The sequence below is a fragment of the Vanellus vanellus genome (assembly GCF_965231255.1).
Source record: "Vanellus vanellus genome assembly, chromosome: 4".
Taxonomy (NCBI): Eukaryota; Metazoa; Chordata; class Aves; order Charadriiformes; family Charadriidae; genus Vanellus; species Vanellus vanellus.
This window is the reverse complement of record NC_138909.1, coordinates 69,790,826-69,804,307: the sequence shown is the minus strand read 5'-3', so window position 1 is coordinate 69,804,307 and position 13,482 is coordinate 69,790,826. Positions and strand designations below refer to the sequence as shown.

General features: G+C 43.0%; 1 long non-coding RNA gene across 1 annotated transcript in view; it reads left to right on the top strand.

The window, feature by feature from the left end:
• The first annotated feature begins 921 nt into the window (after window positions 1–921).
• Window positions 922–13,482, top strand: part of LOC309671119 — a 56,888-nt gene continuing 44,327 nt past the window's right edge. The window contains exon 1 of the long non-coding RNA XR_014269108.1: window positions 922–1,061. This is a non-coding gene — a long non-coding RNA (uncharacterized lncRNA). The remainder of the gene's footprint in view (window positions 1,062–13,482) is intronic.

The following is a 13,482-nucleotide window of genomic DNA, read 5'->3' as shown; positions in this document are numbered from 1 at the left end:
TGTTGCGGATTTGTGCCATGAAGGTGCCTGCCTTCAGTTCCCTGTGTAACCACGTTGTGCTCAGTCATGAAAGGATCTGTCTACATTGGCAGTGCTGGGGAATTTAAGATGTGCTCTAATGTCTAGTTTATGTAAGGATTCCTGCGTATATTAAATATTTGGTAACTGTGTTAATGTGTTTTGGGGGAAAAAGCGGAGGGAGGTGGCTCAAGTAATGTTGTGCTGTTGACAGTAAAGCAGATACACATCTGTCTTTTCTTACTGAGTCATAGACTTGAGATGTAGGTGTCCCTAACGCATCGCTTTCCATAACCCTTGGGGAGATTTCTCCACCTCAGTTGTTAGCACTGGTGTTATGAGTGCCAGCTGCAAGCTAGCGTTTGGTCATGTAGATGATAACTAGCATGGCAGATAGATCAGTAGGGATTGTGTGACATCCAGGAGTTGGCATGAGGGAAATTCGTCTGGCTGGTCATTCATTTACTTGCAGCTCAGGTCTTCTTTTATTATAGATGGTTAAGACAAGAAAAGGCTTCGTAAATGACCTCGAGTCAGTGCCAGGCTGTTTCTCCTAGAAAGGCTAGCCAACAGATTGTTTAAAATCTTATAAACAACAAGAATTAGCAGCCTGGCAGCCTAAGCTGACACAGTCTTTAATAGCATGTGCTCAGGAGCATTTCTGCCTGGCCTTGTCAGGATTGCCATGTTTTACAACAGGCGTTATGCTCCTGGGAGGATTTGCAAATGCATCCAGTCGCATTGGGCTCCCGACTCCTGTTGCTGGGGTGTTTTTTTTTTTTCTGGAGTGCCTTTAGCTGCCCTACTGCTGTATGAAAAACAGAGAGAGTTGCACAGAAAGTAGCTATCTAGACCCTGCCTGAAGTCGCTTATGTGTTTCATCATCCTCTTCTCCCAGCAGGGAGGATTGCTTTGGCCAGCAAGAAGGGGAAAAGCCCACCAGCTCATGTTTGCAACGCAAGAGGCTGTGCTGTGCTGGAGAAGTGTTCCCTCGCACTGAGTGGGGGCTCTTTAAGTTGAAATGAGGACACTTTACTAAAAACGTAAGTTTCTGGGTGTTCATGAGTAAAAAGAAGCTTCTTTTCTGAACTTACCCGGTGGCCTGAAACATGTGCAGTTAGAAGTTTGGTTAAAGTTTTGATATATCAGTACATTTAAATGAGAACCACCAAATGTTTGTGGCTAAGGATTGCTTTTTGTGAATTTCCTGTTCAGTTCTTCAAAAGCATTAATATTGAGGTATTCTGTTCCAGCTTCTTTCCTTTCCTTCATGTAAAAGTTCTTTTTGTTTATCCTGTGGGTTTTTTGTACCTTGAAAATTGTCGTCTTAGTTTTAAATTAACTTACAGTAAGGCAGGTCAGAAGAAAAGGAAGAAAATTTGAAAGGAATTTTTCAGCTCTTCTCTGTTCCATTTCTTTCCAGATTTTTTTTTTTTTTAAATGCCTCTGCTTCTGAAGATTTAAGGCAGAGAAGCTAGGGGAGATTATAAAGTGACAGTTTGGGGATTAGCTGTAGGTATGGTCGCCCATCTGCAAGCATACAAGAAAGCTGCTGCTGTTAGGTCTTCCAAGACCTAGTTGTTGAATCCAAAAGAAGTCTGACTTGGAAACCTTCAAAGACCCCATTCAGGCTAAATGCAGTATGTAGTTTTAGATCTGTGCTCTTTTTCAAGAGCTTGAGGCCCACGTCACTGACAGCAAGCAGTAAGAATATGTGGAGAAATCAAGTGAAGGATAACGTGCATCTTGCTGGAGCCAGTCATGCTGGAACTTGGTGCTATCTCTTACTATTACAAAAGCTGCGTGTGGCATCCTTGGTTGTAAAAGCTGGTTGTGGAGGAGGATTCTGTTCTTGGTGTTTCTAAGTCAGGACACGCGTATTTAATGGTTAAAAGAGCAATTTGGGAAAGATGTTGCTTGTATCAGTCTGGTATCATGCAGTGTTGGGGCAGCTGCAGTTTATCTGTCTCTGACGTGAAGATAGTAATAGCCTTCTTAACTCAAGTAGGAGTTGTATAAATTAGTACTTCAGAAATTCTTATCAACTGTTAAGATAAAAGATACACTGTGGTTAATGTGAATTACTGTTGAAGGAATAATGATGAGATGAAAAATGGAATATCAGACACTGTTTTAACTTAACAGCTGTGGTTTCTATGATAAAGATGCATAAATTCCTTCACATGAAACAAACCGCAGTTTAGGAATTCTTTTAAATATTTTAGCCTGTTTTGCATATATATTTATATTTAAAAATACTTTGAATTCTGGGAGGAAGTTTTCTTCTGTCTCCCTGATGCTCTGTGAAATCCTTGAGGGAGAAAGGAGGGAGTGCTTAGAAAGCTATTTCTGATGTTAAAAGGCTTCTAAAAAGCTAAGCTGATAAAACCCTGAATTTGAGGTTTGAGAGTTAGCTTTCACAGGGTGGAAAGAGTTTTACTGAAAAGCAGCTGATTGCGCAGGGCCAGAGGTCAGCTGCCCTGGGGTGCCCTTGAGGCCCCGGCATGGGTCCCTGGGCATGCTGTACTGCCAGAGATGGGCCTGGCAGGGTGCTGGCACTGCTGGAGACCCTCCTCAGCGCTCCCCTCCTAGCCAGCGTTCTGTGAAGCTGAACAAATTCCAGTGCTAGCCGAGCTTGTAATCAATTAGGCACAAGGTGCAAAGGATAAGGAATAAAAACAAAAACTGATAGCTGGGTGTGGAAGCATCAGCAGGGCTTCGTTAAGGGCCATGTGATTGACAGCTACTCAGCATCTTCATCTGCGTGTGCGCAAGCTGGGCCAAGGCTTCCATTACATCTGCTGCAAAGGCTAAGTTGGTTGTATCCCTATGTCTAACCATTTTTTGCACACCCGAGGACATCCTCTGCTTTTAAAATAACGAGTCCTATCTCACTGCTCTATCCAATGTGGATGTTTACCTGTCCCTCACTCTCCAAGACCTTCTGGTCTAAATATTTGGACTAAACCTGATTTATTAAGGTCCTTTAACTTTGTTCTTATTTGGTTTATATCAGCAATTTTATACAGCTTTCTGAGGAGTTTTGAACTCTTCTCACAGTTTGTAGTCAGCACACCTTTTTTTTTTTTTTTTTTTTTTTTAAAGAAAATAAACACGAACGGCATGAATCAGACTACAGAAACTCTTCTCCAGCCCCTGCTGTCGCTCAGTGTGAGAGGGGAAACCAAAATCTGGAGGGAAAAAGTGTTGTTATGGCAGCAGAAATAATTTTTGATTGAGACTTGCTATTCAGATGCTGCTTTCATGTTTCCTGTTTCAGTCTCGAAGGAAGTCTGTGTAATATATGATGAATTAAATGGGTTTTTAATAAGCATGTAACTAGTATCTCCCAAACTGTAATTTAGGCACTTATGTGAATAATAGCACATGATGTATAATAGCATGTTGCCTTCGATTTTCCAAACTCTAATAGAGAGGGCAATGATGCACAAATGTATAACTTAATTAGGTCTTAATTTTTAGTACTTTGCAGCCCACTTTATACAGATATCTTTATTTGTATTGCGGTGCAATTGAATCACTGGAATAATCTTCTGAGCAGTTAGGCTGCCCAATTATGATTGCAGTGAGTCTGCAGAGGTTAATAAATGCAACAACTCCTCTAGATTTTAGTTTTCTTTTCATTGAGCAAAGTGTGCTGGAAGACACAGTTGGGAAAAATCATCTGGTTTCAATTTATTGGATTAGTATACATTTGTATACTAACACCTAATGCAATCTCTGCCTGTTAACCTTCTCTGATGGAGGCCTACGTGCACCACACGGCTTGTGGCTGTAGGGGAGCATCAGCTCCTAGCATCTGCAGAAGACAGCTGCTTGCTTTCCTCTGAGAGACTGAGCTCTGAGCAAGTGGTCCCACTTCCCTCCACTTCCTGTGCAAGCACTGGTGCTGCAGAGTTGCTGCGTAAAGGGGACTTTCACCCCATTGTAATGGAGAGAGCAAACTTCCACACTGTTTCTGGAAAGGACTAGCCAGACACCTCCATGGAGTGCATTTGGCCTGAGGTCTGTGGGCATCTTGGGTCCTTGCAGTGAGTGGAATTTCACGCAAATCCAAATGTTCTCATTTTCAGTGCTTTTTTTCCCATGTTTCTGACACCACCACCACCACCCCCCCCAGCTTCTAGGATGCTCTTCACAGTGAAACATTGAATGAAATGATGTACAACTTGCCACAGAAGTCAGGTACGTGTTTTCCCATTGGTGTCCTGCTTGGTTTCACATCACCCTGCTTCCTGCAGGAACATCCTTTCAGTATAGCTGAAGCATAGGTTTTGTGCTCAGTCTGTACATCGCACTTTCCTATCCTTCCTTTGCAACTGCTTGTTCTTTGTTTCAGGTTCAGTAAAAGTCCACAGACATCTAGATGACATCCCAAAAATATAGATAGGTCTTTGGTTGTGCTGGAAGAATTAAAATTGAATTGAAAGGGTTACTGTTTTCATCAGGAGTCCACTAATCTTAGTCTTACATGACAAGCAACTCCATTGTATGTTTGAGTACAGACAGCTGTAGTTGGGGAACCGGTCTTTTTACACCAGCACTGCTCCCCTCAAGTCTTTGTTTTGCTCTCATCTTTGTAAGTCTTAAGTGCTGACCTTCAATTTACCTGTGAAAGTCTTAGATCTGGACAACCCATGTTTTTCTTCAAGCTGTTAACAGCAGTGAGGTGGTCTGCTAGAGAGTAAAATCTACAGCCCAGAGGTGAGCGTAGAGGGGAGCAGCAAGCAGTGAAATGCGCTTTCTATGACTGGAGTTGACAAGTTTCTAGGGGAAACAGTGGAGGACTTTCAGTTGCATCTCCTTCATTGAGGGCAGTCATATCTTCCAACTAGGCAAAATTATTCAGTGTTGGTAATTCACTGTTCTGTGGGAACAGGTAGGAAAGAAGGAATGAAATTACAAGCTACATCTCCATAAGTATTTTAAAATTATTACTTCTGTATGCAGCTCTCATCATAGAATCATAGAATGGTTTAGGTTGGAAAGGACCTTGAAGATCATCGAGTTCCAACCCCCCTGCCATAGGCAGGGGCACCTCCCACTAGACCAGGTTGCCCAAGGCCACGTCCAGCCTGGCCTTCAACACCTCCAGGGATGGGGCCTCAACAACCTCTCTGGGCAACCTGTTCCAGTGCCTTACCACCCTCAAAGTGAAAAACTTCTTCCTAATGTTCAATCTGAACCTGCCCTCTTCCAGTTTAAAGCCATTCCTCCTCGTCCTATCGCTACATGCCCTAGTAAAAAGTCCTTCCCCAGTTCTCCTGTAGGCCCCCTTTAGATACTGGAAGGCCGCAATAAGATCTCCCAGGAGCCTTCTCTTTTCCAGTCTGAACAGCCCCAACTCTTTCAGCCTCTCCTCATAGGGGAGGTGCTCCAGCCCCCGGATCATCCTTGTGGCTCTCCTCTGGACATGCTCCAGCAGGTCCATGTCCTTCTTATGTGGGGAATCCAGAGCTGGATGCAGTGCTCCAGGTGGGGTCCCACGAGAGTGGAGTAGAGGGGCAGAATCACCTCCTTTGACCTGCTGACCACACTTTTTTTGATGCAGCCCAGGATACGGTTGGCCTTCTGGGCTGTGATTGCACATTGCTGGCTCATGTTAAGCTTCTCGTCAACCAGCACCCCCAGGTCCTTCTCCTCAGGGCTGCTCTCCAGCCATTCCCCGCTGAGCCTGTATTTGTGCTTGGGATTGCCCCGACCCAGACGTAAGACCTTGCACTTGGCCTTGTTGAACTGCATGAGGTTGGCTTGGGCCCACCTCTCCAGCCTGTCCAGGTCCCTCTGGATGGCATCCCTCCCCTCCAGCGTGCCTACCTTGCCAAACAGCTTGGTATCATCAGCAAACTTGCTGAGGGTGCACTCGACCCCACTGTCCCTGTTGCCGACAAAGATGTTGAGCAGTACAGGCCCCAGTACCGACCCCTGAGGAATGCCACTTGTCACTGCTCTCCCCTTGGACATCGAGCCATTGACCACAACTCTTTGAGTGTGACCGTCCGGCCAGTTCTTTATCCACTGAGTGGTCCATTTGTCGAATCCATGTCTCTTCAATTTAGAGACCAGGATATCATGTGGGACAGTGTCAAACGCTTTGCACAAGTCCAAGTAGATGACATCAGTTGGTCTTCCCTTGTCCGCTGCCGCTGTAACCCCTTTGTAGAAGGCCACCAAATTTGTCAGGCATGACTTGCCCTCAGTGAAGCCATGCTGGCTGTCACCAATCACCTCCTTGTTTTCTACGTGCCTCAGCAGAGTTTCCAGGAGGATCTGCTCCTTGATCTTGCAAGGCACAGAGTTGAGACTGACTGGCCTGTAGTTCCCTGGGTCTTCCTTGTTTGCCCTTTTGAAAATAGGGGTTATGTTTCCCCTTTTCCAGTCAGCAGGAACCTCGCCAGACTGCCATGACTTCTCAAATACGATGGCTAGTGGCTTAGCGACTTGATCTGCCAGTTCCATCAGGACCTGCGGGTGTATCTCATTAGGTCCCATGGCCTTGTGCACCTTCAGATTCCTCGGGTGGTCTTGCGCTTGATCTTCACCTACAGTGGGTGGTTCTCCATTTTCCCAATCCTCACATTTGTGTTCTGTGTCATGGGAAGTGCGGCTGCAGTCCTTGCCAGTGAAGACTGAGGCAAAAAAGTCATTGAGTACTTCAGCTCTGTCTCTGTCCTGGGTAACCAGTTCTTGTGTTTCCTTCCAGAGAGGGCCCACAGTTTCCCTAGTCTTTCTTTTCTCGCTGACATACTTAAAGAAGGATTTTTTGTTTGTCTGAATGTCCCTGGCCAGATTTAGTTCTGTCTGGGCTTTAGCTTGTCTAACCTGATCCCTGGCTGCTCGAATGATTCCTCTGTATTCCTCCCAGGCCACCTGCCCCTCTTTCCACTCCTTATAGGCCTCCTTTTTCCTTTTGGTCATGTCCAGGAGCTCCTTGTTCATCCATGCAGGCCTCCTGTCTTTTCTGCCTGCCTTCCTCTTTGTAGGGGTGCATTGGTGTGGCACTCCTGTAGCACCTTTACTATTGATGAGTTACTGTAATTACTGTTCCCTCATTGGAGATTATCTGAACACAGTTTGGTGTTGGAAGGTAACCTCTGAGCTTTTTCCCCAAGCATGGAGTGGCTTTTATCACATTTAAGGACTTAATTTCTCTCTCTCAGGAGAGTGAGAGAACCTGGTCCTCATCTTCCATTTGGGCAGAGATGATGACTGGGCCCTCAGCAGGGAGAGAAAGTGAATGGGCCTGTACAGACTAGAATGGGTTACTTTTCCTGGGCCTGTGTCTTGGGCCAAAGGGGTTTTTAAAAGGAGACTCTGTGGAGAAGATAGGATTTGGATGAGCTGGAAGAGGTCACCCACTGGTGGAGCTAATGTCCTGGAAAAGCAATGGCTCGGACAACAATACTGGTTGCTCTCCTAGCTTAGAAAGTCAGATAACATGACAAATCTTGGTGGTCTCCAAAGACCACCTAATTAACTCTGAACACAAAGAAATTAATCACATTTGCCTGGCTTACAAAATGGCAGAAAAAGGCATAAAACCGTTATTTTTCTTCAGTTGGAAATTCTTCTGGTTTTGTCTTGAGGGCAGCAAGATGCTTTAATCTAAGGGCTATTGATTTATCTAAGTGTCAAGCTAGGACATTAGTTCTCTGAGAACATAGATCTTTGCCCACACATGACTAAATATATGCTTCCTTAGGTGAAAGGGTTGAAAAGTCTTTAGCAGCACATGCAGTACTGAAAAAATCATTAAGGAATATGTACGTTCCCAGATGCTGAGTATGCAATTTCTGAAGCAATTTAAAATTTACTCAATTTATGTAGAGGGTCCTGGTGTGTCTATTTGTGTGTGGAGCGACGAGAGCAAGAGCTATGTGGCTGGGGTAGATGGCTTCCAAAAAGATCTGACAAATCTCCAGGTAGAAAATGCACCAAATTGTCATAAAAGTCGGTATGCTAGAGCTACGTAAAAGGTGGGTCTGAGATCAGAGGACATACAGAGGAGAGCTTCTGTCCCTCCCTGAGCAGTAGCCAGCTCTGCAAAAGTTAAGCCTGTCTCTGAGTGGCCCTTGTGTACTGTTTGTGTGGGACTATCATTCCTGCTTGCATGAGGATCAGAGGCTCCAGCGTGCTGGGCCTTATGGTTGCCTGTATGGTTGTCTTGCTGTATCTTGTACCTTTTTGGCTTTTGGCACTATGTGGTTGGTGCTTCCTTGTTTTCCTAGCTAGGCTGGCTTTGTGTGGGTGATAGCCAGGAAAGGCAGAATCATGGAATCATAGGATGGTTTGGATTGGATTGGAAGGGACCTTTAAAGATCATCTAGTCCAAGATTCCCCTGCTGTGGGGTTTCGCTTGACCAGGTTGCTCAAAGCTCCATCCAACCAGATCTTGAACACTTCCAATGATGAGGCATCCATAGCTTCTCTGGGCAACCTGTTTCAGTGTTTCACCACCCTCATCATAAAAATTTCTTCCTTGTGTCCAATCTAAATCTACCCTCTTTTCAGTTTAAAGCCCAGTCCGGTTTCAGCAGGTACCGCTGCTCCTCTGTGGGGCTTCTTTTGCCTGGTACCAGAGCCAGACCCACTGTGGGTTGAGCTTCATCGGTGCCAGATAGATGGTGAGCTGCATGCTGTTTGAGACTCTGGGGATTGTCAGGGTGGATCAGACCCTGTGTCCCTCTTTTTCCAATGTCTCACCTATAAGGTGTCAGTGCTGTATGTTTCCAGAGGAAAAAGTTGGAGCATCTCTGTTTTTTATGGGGTGATCTCTCCCACTGCTCTTCTATCAACCATGGTCTGTAATGGTTAGAGGTAGACCCACGCCTTCAAGGTTGTTGATAAACAAATCTTAGTGATAAACAAATCTTAGTAATAAACCTTGCGTAAATGGAACAACTGTACCTGGTTGTGGTCCTCACATAAAACATGCCATACTTGACTTCCATGATGTCCTGCAGGAATTAATTTTAGTTTGTATTTACACACACACACTCTTGTACATGCAAACAGAAACTGTCAGACTTCCTTTTCCAAAGCATTTTCTGTCTTATCATACTTGGGTGTATTTCAGCAGATTGGGATAGTGCAGGAAGACAATCTATTTTGAGTGTTTTTCCGTTCCCAGAGCCAGACATCTTCTGAAAGAGGTAACCCTGGTTGGTTTAGCAGCATCTTTTGCAGTGACTAAGCACAGCTTATTATTCTAGAGGACTCTGCGCTATTGTCTTCTAGAAGACATTTAGTAGACTAACATTATTCTCTGCCTCAATTCTGTTCATACAAGACTATGGAATTTTTCATTCTGTGTTTTTTTTTTTTTTTTTTTTTTTTAAAAAACAGTTGTATATTGAGCAGAAACGTTTGTTGAGCTGTTCCGAGTCCTCTTCTAGAGCCTTTAATTAATGGTTTAATTAAAAATCCTTTAAAAGTTTGCATTCAGTTTGCATTTGTTAATACTGAGTTCCATTGTTGTTATATTCCTTGTCTATCCATGTCACTTAATTCTCTCTTCAAACAGAGAGCCCTGTTGGTACTGCTTTACATCAGAAATTGTCACTCGCTTTCTTCTCTTCCTACTGCAGCTGTCCTTTCAGTTTGTTGGACGATGAAATGCTTTAAAACACAGGGACGTGGGAGACAGCCTGCTGCTCCTCTTTGCTGTTGTACGCATTGAGCCCTCATTCTCTCCTTTGCTGTTGATCTCCTAACCGGGGTTTGATAGGTGTGCATCCCACCACCTGCCCATCACCTGCTTATCTTGGCAAGCCTGTGCTGCCTGGGGAGGTGTGCGTGGCAGTCCTTGTCCCCCTTCTCCTGGGTTGGGTGGGCAACACAAAACACATCTTGTCCGAAACACTTCAGGAACTACTGAATGTCAAAGCCACTCTTGGACATGGGTGTGCGTGCCATGGTTGGCCATGGTTACTTTGCGTTGTGATGAGAAGTTCGGGCTTGCATGGCAGTTATTGGTGGCCTTCACAGAGCAGTCCCGTATGCGTTCTTTTTTGCAATCAATTCATTTTTTAAAATACATCCGCATTAATAGTCTTATGCGTGATACGCTAGTTCAGACACTGAAGGGTAGTTCAGGTGAATAAGAGAGCATCCTGCCTTAGTAACTACAGCTATTTAAGAATTAGGGGAAAGAAAAAAAATTGTTTTGGCTGAAATAATCTGAAGCGTTTTCTTCTTTGGCCAGTAATGTTAGTTACTTTAGAAGCATTAAAAACTTGGTTGTATTCCAGCCTCATCTTCCAGCCTTTCTTGTTCCTTTTCCCTCCTTATTTAGCTTTATGCCAAGAAGCAGACCAACTCTAATGACTCAGACATGAGAACTCTATTTCCTTTTATTTTTTAGCTCACCTTTTATATACACATGCATATCCTATTAACCTTTAAAAACCCCACTGTTTGGCATTAACACTAAGCAGTAACGATGAAAGTGTGTGTTTGATGCCACTAGAGTAGCTAAAACTTTTGGAGAGGGGGTCCCACGTGCAGTGAGATGCGAGTGCCCAGCTGTGTACCTGGTAGATGCTCTTGGGTGCTCAGAACTGCACAAGGAGAGGGCTCAGCTCCAGTTTCAAATGGAGCTCAGCCCATCCAAAACTGATTGTTATGATTTCTGTATCTCTAGGTACATAACTGAAAAGGATCTGCTTTGAAATACAGCTTTCCAAGGATTTTTGTGTAGTTGTAGTCAAACTTTTCATGAGCACTGAGGTGATAGTTCTGTATTAATTTTTAATTACCTGTGATGGCTTTTTTTAATTCCAAAAGTGTAATCCCTATCCTGAGGAACCAAGGCTTTATTGTTCTGTTAGATAAAACACCACACCAGAATACATATATGTGGTGAAATCGATGTAATGATAGTTAAAGTTCAATTTGATAACAGTACCCATTCACAGGTTGCTCTGGTTTTGCTGAATGTGAACCTTAATCGTTACAGATTCGTATCTGTTCTGTATTCAAATGTTAAAAGAAATGTCGGGGTAGTTTCCGGCAATAAAACTAAACTGACGAGCTTTCCTGTGCAACTTCCAGTACTTCCTGCTTCTGTTCTGGCTTAAAATTAATGGTGTTAAAAAAACACCCTTTCTTCTGTCATTTCCACTTCTGATTTTAGCCAGAATGTGAAAACAAAGAAACGTTGTAATAATAATAAATAAATAAAATTTTAAAAGTCACCACGATCACTTTGTATTCAAATGACAATGGTCAGAGCTTCATGATTCTGTCATTGATTTTGTATAAAAGGTTCTCTATGCCTGCATATACTTCCACATATTGAGATCTCAGCGTATACATACAGAGAGAGAGGAAAAAATGAGTTTATAGGAAAAACCAAGCAGCTGAATAAAGAAAAATCTCTGTAAAAATTGCTTGACTTGAGGAACAACTGGAAGATTAGACCGGATAACGGCATGTATGTTGCTTTGGGGAAATTTATCAAGCAGTGTGTGAATGCTGCCTTGCTGTTCCTAATGCAAGCCCAGCTGCTGAGATCAAACAGTGATTGAGTGTTAGTCAATAATTCTATACATGTGGGTCAAATATTTTCCAGCTCTTAATTGGTTTCTGTATATAGTGTGCTGATGGTACCCATTTTTTTTTTTCTTGTTGTCCAAGATTGTAGCAGGTTTCTTCTTAATTTAAGTAGTGTGGGGTTGTTTGTTTTTTTTGTTGTTTTTTTTTTTTTTTTCCAGAAATTTCAGTTACTTTAGAAGTATTGAAAACTTGATGTGTTGCATCAAATTCATTCTGGATTGTATTTGTGATCCTCTCAATACCTCTTAGGTGCAGAGATGCACAAGTGGTGTTCATCTAGGGTAGTATAGTTATTTATTTCCTTTGTAGTGCTTCAAAAACTTGCTACATCATGATTGGCATTTAGTGCCATGTTGTAATGAAGATGAAGGTGTCTGGAAAAACAGAATCATTTCAATTTTGTGTTGTAACAATATAAGCTAAATGAGGAAAAAGTGGAGTCCTGAAAGCGAACCCTAGCTCTGCAGTATCTCTAGTTTGAGTTTCAAATCTGAAGTCCAGCCTGCACTGTAGTCTTGAAAAGAAGTGGCTTAGCTTCTAGAGTCTCCCCAATCACATGGCTACAATTTTATAGTAGGATATGTTTCTGCAAAATTGTAGCCAACATGCAGCAAAAGCATGGGAAGGAAGAAATTAAACCCAAGTTTTAACAGCAGTGAAGGAATAAGGAAAGGGTTAAAAAAAAATAGTGGTCATTAGTATTGGATATGTAAATGAGTATGATTTCTCAAGTAGGCTTTATTTGTTGAGTTTAAAACTTGGAGGCAAGCTGACTTTAGGCAGTGGTGTTTATGGCAAGATAAAAATGCAGTAACGCAAGCAAATGGTTTTCCTGACTCTTTTTAAAATCTGGATACAAGGAAGTATAGCAGTAACCCCCTGAGTGAGATTACTACAGAGTTGTATAACATTTCCAAACAGCATTTGGAATTTAGCCCCATTGGAAGCAAGAACAGTTACTCTTGTCCTGCATCTGTGTAAGAATCTGGTCCGGTATCTTCTCCTGAGATCAGGGTTTCAGAGCACAGTTCTTCCTCTCTCTTTTTTTTTTTTTTTTTTTTTTTGAAGTTAGTGCTCTGGCAAGTATCGTTGTAAATTTAAAACCTTTGAAAGGTTTTAAATACAAGACTTGAAGAGCTGTGCAATGTAGTAAATAGAAAACTTGATTAGGACACCTGAGCTGGTGAAACCCTGTCTGTGCTTTGCTGAATTCCAGCTGACTTCAGCGGAGTCAGGCTCTAACATGGAGTTTCCAGTGTTGCTGCTTGTATGGTCTTTCATCCTTTACCTTACTAAAGGATATGTTTCATTTCACAAAGCTGGTATACTGAAATAAGAATGAGGAATTTGTAGCTTGCTTTTGCTTAAGTGGTACCCAATACCTACGCAGGCAGAACATTTCAGGTCAGGTTTGCACATGCTACTTGACTGCTCTGTCTTGTTCTGTCAAGCATTGTTGGGATTTTTCTTGTATTGAATAGTCCCCCTGCACTTGGGTATCATCGGAGGATTATCTGCATTGCACATAAATGTGCTGCGGCTGCAGAGGAGATCTGGGCTGGTCTCCTGCGGTCCAGGTCGGGGCCCAGAAACAATGCGGTTGAGCTTGGGCAGCAACATGCAGCCTGGGCAGTCTGGGCTGGTGCCATCTCAAGGATGTATCTCTGTGGTTTAGAATCAGCATCGCTGGTGTTTCTGATGTGCTTCTGTACCTTAGTTGATGTAACTTGTACTACTCTTCTTTTTACATTTGCAAGACTATATTTGAAAGAACAGGCTTTATAGGTTAAAAAACCCCAACTTATCACTTGTGACAACAGTCACCTGTCCAGGCATTCTGTCCTTTGTATCTTTACTTTATAATGTGAATAAAGTTATGATATATGT